This window comes from Schistocerca gregaria, chromosome 1 (genome assembly GCF_023897955.1).
Source record: "Schistocerca gregaria isolate iqSchGreg1 chromosome 1, iqSchGreg1.2, whole genome shotgun sequence".
Lineage (NCBI taxonomy): Eukaryota > Metazoa > Arthropoda > Insecta > Orthoptera > Acrididae > Schistocerca > Schistocerca gregaria.
The window spans coordinates 465,820,895-465,832,696 of record NC_064920.1 but is presented as its reverse complement, the minus strand read 5'-3'; positions in this window follow the sequence as shown (position 1 = coordinate 465,832,696).

The window sequence follows — 11,802 nt, the reverse complement described above, 5'->3', positions numbered from 1 at the left end:
ACAGTACAAAAAGAAGCGGTGACGCCAGCACAGAAGCAACAACAGCAGAACTGATGGGTCAGAAGAGCGATTTCGAACGTGGACTGGTCACTGAATGCTACCTGAGTAACAAATTCAGGACATTTAAACCCTTCTGAAGGTGCCCCAGTCGACTCGTGGCGAGGCGACTGTGAAGTGGAAACGCGAGGAACAACCACAGATAAACCAAGATCATGCAGACCTCGTTTACTGACGGACACGGACCGCCGAGCACTGTGGAGGGTGGTTGTAAAAAAATCGCAAGTAATCAGCGGAAAGAATAACTCGTGAGTTCCCAAGTGCTGCCAGCAGTCCATCTAGCATAATACTATGCGTATGCAGTTAAAAAGATGTGGCACAATGATGGAGCAGCTGCTCATAAACCATACATTTCTGTTGCCAGTGCTAAGCGACGCTTGAGGTGGTACAAAAAAGCGATGGCACTGGATATTGGACGACTGGAAACGAGTGATTTCAAGTGATGAATCACACTACTCCCTATGGAAACTCGAGGGAAGACTTAAGATTTGGTGAATGCCAACGGTGAAGTGACGAGGAGTGGCGTTTCGGTATAAGGGAGTTTTCGTAATCAGCTTGTGGTCCCTTTTATTGCGCATGAAACAAAATAGGTAACTGCGGAAAGGATATGAACACATTTTGCAGCATTATGAACTGCGTACAGTATGGGAATCATTCGGAGACTATTATTTGCGTCAGTATGAAGAAGCACCCTGTCACAAAGCAGCATATGTGAGTCAATGGTTCGAGAACAATAACATTCTCGAAAGAGACTGGCCTGCTAAGAGTGGAAGCGTGAACTACTTGGAACACCTCTGGGATGTTTTAGAAAGTCAACTTTGCCCCACTGCCTTTTCTGGTTTCGGCTCTTGAGGAAGAATTGGATGCCATTCCTCCACAAAATTCAGACACCCCATCGAAAGAGTTCCCGTTAAGATCGAGTTGTCGTAGGATGGGCACACTATCCATTAATATCCACTGATATGTGAGCTGATATAATGTATGAGATAGTGTATAGCACACGATGAGACTACTGTTTATACTATGTGTTTCATTTTAGTGAGAAACTGATATACCTTAATTGGAGTTATGCAAAAAACGCTAAATAAATTGAGAGCTGAACTCGATGTATTTCATTGCAGATCTTTGCGTACAAGTATGCATTCTATTTAGTGTTGTCAGTATATTTTCCATTTTAAATAGGACTGTTTCTGATTACTCAATGTCTATTTTGCTTTTTTCAGTGATTGAAGTCACAGAGATTAGAGCCCGCTAACATACACCGATTTGTGCACACTCTTTGCCAAATCTTATTCTTTGTGTATAACAATGTCAAGAAGTATGTTAAGACAATAACTTCGGACGAAAATTTTGGGTCACCTGGAGTAGTAAGCAACGTTCTTAACTGACAATATTTTCTGTCAACTTTCGTTTCTCTTCTATTATTTATACAATGCCGTATTGATTCGCACAACTGACTCCTTATCAAGTTTTCGAGAACAGAGTTGCCACGCGTAACCGAACAGCTCTCGAGAAAAACATAAAACCTGCTATCGTATGATACTTGTTATCATACAGAGGCCGTTCCTGCAGCTGCATCATGAATGAATCTCCGTTCCGAGAAGATGATTTTCGGTGTCTCTAAATCTGTTTGAGAGCTGATGAAATCAGATACAAATGTGAGACTGCAGAGATCATCTTCTTCATTATTAAATACTTAAGAATTGTGTAAAAAAACGCAATTATGCGATGTACAAAAATTGCATTTTGCTGTATTTAAACAATTGTATTTTTCCCCTTCAGAACAGATTCCAGCATTCAGATGGTTTCTCCTAGAAATAACAAATTCTGTGGTTCGCACTGTGTGTGATGTTAGGAGTAGTAGGCTAGTCTTCTCTACCAAACCGTAGCAAAACCTGTGCAAAATACCGAACTGCATGACTGAGTTCAATGTTTGCTCGCAGTATTCTCGCTCTTAATCTGCTAACAGGCAGGCATTAGCCCACCTTTGTTTAATGACATATTCTCGAACAATCGAGTACAGGAAAGAAAGAAGTAATCTTGCTACAACAATCAAGAAATTTTTAAAATTAAGTTTCAAATGCAAGAGAACAATACTTTGCACTTGGAGATACAGCGATAAAAAAGCATAGCGACACGATCATAACAGGACATTGAAATAGTCAATTAGTCATCAAAATAATTATTAGTGTTATTTGAAAACAGAACACAAGACAAGTGCGATTGAGTGACTGAATATAACGCGAGCATCAATTTTTAAAATGAGTCTGTTATATGGGTATACTCAATGTGATGACAGTTGATAGGTATTGAACGGACTGCATCATCTTCGCACTCGATAGATGACTGACTATGATAAACCGAATGGTTAGTCAAGCACAGATTTATTAAAAGAAGTTAATTTTTTTTTGATTGTGTATCTGAGACAGCAAACAGAGTTGAGAGAAGGCAACGACGTGGATATTGCGTGACGAGCTGATTTTACAACAGATTCTAACAGCACCAGACAAAGAAACAAGAATGATGGAAAGGAGGCGGTACCAGTCCCTTACACGCCTTTACTTCGCAAGGAAACAGAAGACGATCAGAAAGAAAGTTCTAATTTCTGTGACCAGCCTGTCAAGGGATGGCCCTGCCAGACTCTCATCGTTTTTAAGCGGGAATAGCTGGGAAGTTTACACCTTCTGTCCCCCCTCGCTACTAAGAATCCTTTAACAATGTGTGTCCATAGGCCTCAGAGGGATGGCACCACAAGTAGATTTTAGTTGTAATGAGAGACTGGCGATACTTGAAGAAATAAAATCACAAACCGAGTTAATATCATGAAATAAGGTATATGAATCGGTAGCCAGTGTAATGAGGAATCATGTAATGTAGTTCTCAGTCCCCTGTTTACGAGGGAAGGCAGTAAAATTGCAAAACCTTCTACCCCGCTTGACGGCAGCTCATACTCCAACGCAGATATCGATGTCGACACGGCACATTCACTGACATATGTGCCACTAGATGCTAGCAATACACCGCGGCACGAGCTGGAAAGCGCTCGCAACATCTAGTGGTGGTGTCAACTAGCGCGCGTGGCCAGGTACTGTACCGGCCGAGCAAGAACTGTTCGGAACGTGAAGTAGCTAGTGACATCTTACTGAGCGAGGACACCTGTCGTCACTTGTGGACTTTGGTACGTAGGCCTGCGGCATTGCTGCACTGGAGGACTTTGTTATTGTGTACGACGACCTCGTCTTCGATCGTTGGACATTCTGTTGAAACTATTTTGTTCTGTTTTGGGCTCTAGAGAACTGACTCGATATGGGCAGGCAATGAACTATTTCACTTGTACTGTGACGAAGTTGAATAAATCAGCGTATTCCTGAATTTCAGTGTCAACTATTTCACATAATTAAAAATTTTAGTATCCACTATAATGTCTGGGATGTAGTGTTCCGCAATGAAAGCCATGGTTTTCACTTGGAATGTCGTGCAGTCGTGGTCTTCCTACTGAGGACTGGTTTTTCATAGTTCTGCACCATAGCCTATCCTGTGTATCTCTTATATAATTATTGTAACCCATGTACACTTGAATGTGCTATTTGTAGTACACATGGCACTTCCCTCCATTATTAAATTTGTTCCTTGGAATCCCATGATGTGTTCCATCAGTCTATCCATTCACCTGTTCAGGTATGCAAAAAACTCTTCTCACATCACATAGACACAGTACCTCTTCACTGGTCACACGACCGAGCCATCTTACCTTCATCGTACCCGTATAACAACACATTTTAAAAGCTTCTGTTCTCGTCGTGTCTGCTCTGTTTACATCCACTTTGTTCATTCATAAGACGCACCACTCCAAACAAATACACTGCTGTTCATTAAAACTACAACACCAGAAAGGCTGGCAAATAACGAAATTTTATTTTATTGTTCGTGTACAGTATAGTAGGAGGAATTCGTGGTTAAATTTGTAGATTATTTTAAGGTATACAGGGTAGAAAATTTGGGTAACAGGGCTGCCATCTCAGGCAGTAGCAGCGGATTTTATGCGGCTGTGCGTCGGGTCGAACTGATATTGTATGACACATACGAGACAATCATTCCATGCCGATTCAGATATGTGGCAGAGTTTATCAATCGGTGCGGGCTGCGTGCGAGTCCCTTGACAACATGTGACACGATGTTTTCAATGTGTGAAAGATTTGAAGAAAGTACTGATTATGGATCCACGTAGGTCAGGGCGGCATAAACAACATATTTTTCATTGTATTGTTGAAATATATCTTCATGGAAACCTCGAATATTGGGCACAGCCACCGACCTTAACACGTCAGAAATTTAATTTCCGAATGGCGCCTACATTAGTGGTTATGTGAATCAGAGGTGATCGTGTTGGCTAACTAATGGCACAATATATAATCACTCTAGCTTCTGGGCGCACGTGATCTTGACGAAAGCAACCTGATAATTTTAGCTTTCCTTGGAGCCTCCACACATGGAGTTGTCCATCGTTGTGCAGTGACCACTGGTCACAACTGGGTTCGTCTTACAAGACTACGTGGTGCTGCTCCCGTGTGCAGTGTTGTCATTGCATTAGACTGCATCTAGTTTTCGTTCCAGTGGATCCATATTGAGGACTTACTCTTGGATATAGAACAAGTCAGAAAAACAATAAGTATTTAAAAATAATAACAAGTACGCTAATGTACCTTCCGTAGATCCCAAGTGAAATGGTCACGTATGTGGAATAACTAAAGGAAAGTAAATATTTTTCATTAAAAAGATAAATAATTTGTCACAAATCATGTAAATGGTCAATACACTGAGGTGCGTATGATAATTCTTAGGCTGTTGTAGCCATGCATCATCCAATAGAAACATTATTTTACAACACCTATTTACATATATCGCATTACTGCACTGAATTTATACAGAAGTCTGATTGTGTTAATATGCGCATTATTTGATGTTATTAGTAACGTTAACCAATCTTTCCAGGATTATACGTGATTTGCTATTTGTTGCACTGTTTGTCTCATCTGCAAACAAAACAAACCTGGCATCATGTAATGTTACAGATGGAAAGTCATTAATATACGCAACAAAAAGTATGAGCTCTAAGGGGAAACCTTATGGGACACTACATGTAATTAGTTTGCAGTTGGATGATGCCTGGTAGTTTAATACGTATCTCTTTCATTTTCTGTCAGAGATATAGGACCTGAGCCATTTTTCGGCAATTCTTGTTGCCCCGTAACATTCTAATTTACTTAAAAGGATATTGTGATTTACATAGTTAAATGACTTCGACGGATTACAAAATATACCGATTGCCTGTAATTTATTGAATGAAGTGTATTCTCACTGTATGTGTAAATAGCCTTCTGAATATTAGGAGTTTTCAGAAATCAGATCTGTGGTTTTGAAATATATTGCTTGCTGTCAGATGGTTAAGAAACAGACCGTATTTACCCTTTCCAAATTTTTCGAGAATACTGGGAAAAGTAAAATTGGAAGGAAATTTGGCGGAATTTCTTTATCACTTTTCTTAAATAAAGCCTTAACTTCAGCACTTTCAACCGTTCACAAAATTTTCCTCTGTTAAACATTTGGTTCAAAGGTTGCCTAATGTGTTACTATACTCGCCTGTACACTTTTATTGACTTTTTTGGTATTTAATAATAATCATTAGGCTGTTTTATATTAAACATTCTAGATTGAATCTTATTTCTACTGGTGCAGTGATGGTCATTTTTCTATTAGGAGTTATTTGCAGTGACTTGTTTGAGGTACTCATTGGCAGCGTCTACTGAACCTGACAACACCATGTTTCCAGCAAGAGTTGAGAAACGTTAGTTAAAAAGTTTTGCAACACTGCACACATTTGTTCCAATGCTTAATTTACTGTTAATACTTCTTGCCCATACCCATACCTGATTCTACTAGTCCCATCCTTCACTATATTCTATATTGTCTTTTTTGTTATCTGAAGTAATTACCTTTTTCCTGTAAATGCATTTGCTTTAATGCTTTTAATATATTGCAGTAGGTCTTGTAAAGAGCGACGGCGTCAACATCAAACCTGTTTCTAACTGACATATAGAGTTTCCTTTTCGTTTTACAAGATACCCTTATTCCTTGACTAACCTATGGCCTGTTTGTAGACTTTGCCCTAATCTGGGTTTGTTTGACACTGGAGGGGGGGCCTTACATAAGGTAAGTAATTTATTGGTAAAAGTGTTGTATTTTTAATTTATGCACTGAACACTATGTACATCGCTGCTTCATGTCACTGAGTGGTGTCTAACATAATCCTTTTTTTTTTTTTTGGCTTACTGGCTACCTTCTTGAATATCAATTTTGTTTATTATTAACGTTTAAGAAAAGAAACTGCATGTCATAGTCTGAGAGGCCACCGAATATTGGTTTTGCAACATAATTTTGTTCTTTGTACCTTTTTGTAAAGATGTTATCATCAGGCGTTTGTGAGCCATTAGCTACCCTAGCTGGGAAGTCTACGGTAGGAATTACGTTGACGATAGTGTTACTGACTAAAAAATTCTTACTAAAAGAATTTTTAGGGAAGTCTACATTAACATCATCAGTAACCACGTTTTCGTTTTTGTTATTATTAAAATGCCAGAAGAGTTTCAAGGTGGGTAATGAATAGATTGGAGTACTTGTTATTATTAAAATGCCAGAAGAGTTTCAAGGTGGGTAATGAATAGATTGGAGTAACCTGCAGGTGCTCAGTAAACATTTGCCACTGTGAAAGATTTATTATGGAATTCGACTTCTGTCGCACATGTTTTCCATATTCTGTCTCAGCAAAATTTTGTGAATATCTATGTTCTTAAATTTATGACAATTTCAGATTAATGGGGCAACTCCCCCTGTCTGAAAAAGTGACATGCTAAACTAAATCCTGTAACACTTAACACATCTTTATTAGTGGCCACATGATACTCAGAGACGCAGATTATTTCAACTGGGTCTGATGACAGTAACTCATCGTTGTAGACAATTACTTCATTAATTTTACTTCTTAGTCCTCAAATATATTGATATATTAAAGACAGCTAGCGTTTCGCAATGACCGAGTTAAAATTTGGTAGAAATAAAATTTCTGCTGATTGCTGAAAATTTTTAAGCGGCAACTATTTGTGCTGATGCACTATGTCAGAATTATGCCGTTTGGTTTCTTTCTCAAACTGAAGATTTTTTCGATCCTAATCTTTCTTAAAGCTTTGTTCCTTTCAGCCCTTTCCACCCCAAAATAGGTGTTGTTCTGAACCCCATAACCTCTAGTATTTTGTCACTCATGGCAATGGCTCCCCCCCCCCACCCACCCATCTCCTTAAATTTTATGCTATTATACCAGGCACTTTACTTTCCCCTTCCTTTGAAATGAAGGCCATGTCTAGTATAATCCTATCTACTGAGAGTGTCACAGAGACGTCACCTATAGGTGGGTCTGCACCTGACATAAGCAGCCGTTCAAACTCCAAATTAAAACCCACGACAGAAGAACTGAAACGAGGGCTGTCATGGCGTCTGAGAGCAGAGACAAACTCAACATTAGTTTGTCTCGGTTTTGATACAGACCACACTCTATATTGTACCCAGGATCACTGTCAATGCTATTACCTGACCGGCCCATTATAATCACGGAGTTTTCCCTGGTGAAGTCCTTGCAAAGTGATCCTAATTACTCTATCATCTCTTCCACACCAGCATTAGATTTAAAAAAATGGTGATCTGATAATCTGATACTAGTTCATTCTGCAACAGTTAGCCAGCGCCTCTACCATGAAAACTACTCAACAACAAAACTTCCTTTCTCTTTACTGACCTTCATCCATTCTTACTTTTCGATTTCTTGCTGAAAATTTGCTGTGCCATCTCTACACATACATCTACTTGAGGGACCTAACTTTCTAACTGAAGCAAAAGGCCGGCCGTAGTGACCGAGCGGTTCTAAGCGCTTCAGTCTAGATCCGCGTGACCGCTACGGTCGCAGGTTCGAATCCTGCTTCGGGCATGGATGTGTGTGATGTCCTTAGGTTAGTTAGGTTTAAGTAGTTCTAAGTTTTAGGGGACTGATGACCACAGATGTTAAGTCCCATAGTGGTCAGAACCATTTGAACCATTTTTTGAATCAAAAGGTCAAACTTATTTTTCACACTCATCAGAAAACTGTGAGATGTAGTTCTAAATGTTCCTTCTATCACCTGTTGGCTCTTCCTACTTGACTTTACATTCTTTCTCTTTAATGTTTCCAGGTATTTCCTTGCGTGTGTAAATCAACCAGAAGAATAGCCGTTTTCCCTTATGTTCCACTTTCTTTCTGTCTCTGCTAGATTTCCTGCAAAACCACTGGAGAGCCTTACTTAATTCTCTAATTCCCAAGGCACTACTGTCACCCAAATGGAAAATAACTACAGCAGACATCACACAAAACCCCGAACTTCGCAATTCTATAGCAACTCAGACCTTTTTTCGCTCATGATAAATATAATGCTGTAATAAGACAATGACAAATTATCGATAAACAAGAAAACACATTTACAAAAATTTGATCTCTAGGCAGCTACAATTTCGGGAAAAAATTCTCAACAACCAGAAGAAGTTGTGACATAAACGTATGTTGGTAGGCGGGTTTTCTGCATCTGAAAGATGGTTTCTGTTCGAATTTCGCACCAGTTGCATAAGAACGGCGCTAGAAGCGCCACTATGTGTACGCACTTAAGATTTGCTTTAATTACACTTTGTAACAGTCGTGAGTGTTAGTTACCTTTGAGATTGGAAGTGGTGAGTTTGTGTTAGTCAAGAATGTCTTAACGGCGAAAAACACACCGTTGTCAACATCTCACTGTGTTTGAACGAAGTCTTGCAATAGGGCTACGAGAAGCTGAATGCCCCTTCAGTAATACTGCCGGAAGTCGTGGCAGGAATGCAGTCGCTGGAAGCGTTGATCACGAGGATGTACACTCGCAAGAAGCCGTGCTCCGGAAGGCCGCTCCGCTGTTATTGGCGATTACTTTTGAAATTATAAAAAAGTTTACCTACTATTTCTTCATCTGTCTTGTTTTTGTTTGATTGCCCCTCATAACACAAAAATGTACAAGCCCTGACCGCAGTTTATGTCCAGACAACTGAGAAATAGGCGTATCATATAGTAGAACATTCTCTGATAACCTAAATTGCTGTAATGACTGTTGCTTTCATGGCGTTCAAGTGTTCTGTTTATGGAAACGCTACCCATCACTTGTCTTGTGGAGATAGCAAGACAACCTGAGATCGCTCGGTTACGTTGGAGAAAATGTTTTCGCTACATAGACTTGCGATGCATGTGACATCGTTGTACATTAGTGGGTATCTTTACTGGAAATTTTCCTATCTTCCAGCTGTCTCATAACGACGGCAAATGCTAGTAACAGTTCTAAGTACTGCAGGGAGATGGGGAGAACCCTTTATGTGTATCCATGTAATACTTCACAACGCAGTACAAATTGATCTTGATTGTCCACTGAAATAAATGTCGGTAAAAATATACTTCAAGGAGAAAGATTTAAGGTATGAAAGTAGCGACAAGGACAAATGCATGACACATGGAATTACGTCAGTGCAGATATTGCAAAGAGAAATTAATCGGAGAAAGTTTTCAATTGATTCTCGTAAAGGAAACGGTAAAACTTCACTCCTTGTAGCAACACTGTTCATGCGGTTCTGAGATGTTATATTGTGAAATTGAGATGTTGAAATGCAGCTTATGGATGAGGCAAACTTATGAATACGGCTCGTTATATCATACAGTTTACAATGGGACCTTCTGTGAGCTGACACAATTTCTTTCCAGTGCAGCATTTTAAAATACCTGATGGAAAAAACCAACGAACAGAACTCAGACTACAGTGAGCATATCAACTACTGAACTCAGGAAGAATTCTGTATCCGCGCAATAGACTTCAAAGCCTCTAGATCACTGCACAAAATATCCACAGGAACGCTATTTTCGTAAATCGATGAACATGTACATCACACAGTTACGTAGCACTGTAATTTGATTTCTTCGACTGTCTTACAACATGGTGATTTAGGTTTTGTTTTTATTAAGGAAATATATTTTTAAGTTACTATAAAGATAGTACTTGCAGGGAAACTGTCAGGATAATTGACTGATCTAGCCTCGTAACATCAACCAAAACGAATGACGTTGTTGTGCTGGTACTGCGAACGACTGAAAGCAAGGGGAAACGAAGACGTGCAGCACTACTGTAGGTTAAATGATGACGTCACACTCTTGCGTAAAGTTCTTTGGAGATAAAATAGTCCCCCATTCGGTTCTCCGGGTGGGGACTACTCAGGAGGACATTCTCATCAGGAGAAACAAAACTGGCAATTTAAGGATCGGAGCGTGGACTGTTGGATCTCTTAATCGGGCATGTAGGTTAGAAAACTGAAAAGGGGAAATGAATAGGTTGACGTTACATATAGTGAGAAATGGTGAAGTTCGGTGGCAGGAGGAACAGGACTTCTCGTCAAGTGAATACAGTGTTATAAATACAAAGTCAAATACGGGTAATGCAGGAGTTTGTTTAATAAGGAATAACAAAATAGTAACGCGGGTAAGCTACGATGAACAGCATAGTGAGCGTATTATCGTAGCCAAGTTAGAAGCGAAGTTGATGGGGGACTGCAATTCGATAGTAAGTAGTTGAAGAAAAGGAAAAATAATAGGTGTACATGGAGGGGGGAAAGAAATGAAAGAGGAAGCCACCTGGAAGAATTCTGCGCAGAGCATAATTTCATCATCGCTAACAATTGGTTTAAGGATCATAAAAGAAGATTGTACACGCTGAAGAGGCTTGAAGACACCGGAGGTTTCAGATTTATTACGTAATGGTTAGACAGCGGTTTTGGAACCAGATTTTAAATTGTAAGACATTTCCAGGGACAGATGTGAACTATGACCACAACTTATTGATTATGAACTGTATGTTAGTATGAATAAATTTAAAAAGAAATGTTACGAAATTTAGGAGATGGGTCTGGATAATTAAAAGAACCAGATGTTGTGATAGTTTCAGAGAGAGCATTAGAAAACAGTTAACTAGAACAGGCAAAGCAATACAGCAGAAAACGAATGGGTAGCTTTAAGAGACGCAACAGTGAAGGCTGCAGAGAATCAAGCAGATAAAAGAGACAAGGAGTAATGAAATCCTTGGATAACACTAGAGATATTGAATTTAATTAGTAAAATTTAACAATGCAGCAAATGAAGAAATCGGAGGGGAATAAAAGACGTTAAAAAACCCAAAATGACAGGAAGTGCAAACCATCTGAGCAGGAACGGCTAGAGGACGAATGTAAGGATTTACAACCATTTTTGTCTAGGGAAAAACAAATACGTCCTACAGGAAACTTAACGAGGCCTTTGCGGAAAAGAGGAACAGCTGTATAAATACCAAGAGCTCAGATGGTAAACCAATCATAAGCAGGAAAGGAAAAGCTGAAAAGTGGAAGGAGTTTATAGAGGGTCTGTACAACATACATGAACCTGAAAGCAATCTTATAGAAGGGGCAGTTGACATAGATGAAGATCAGCGGAGAGATATGATACTTACAGGAAATATTTGACAAAGGTCACATTAATGAAGTATCTCATATCTAAGAAATTTAGCGAGAAGAAATGGCGACGAATAAGATGATCATTAATTATTTCACCTCAAACGTTGATATAGAACAAAA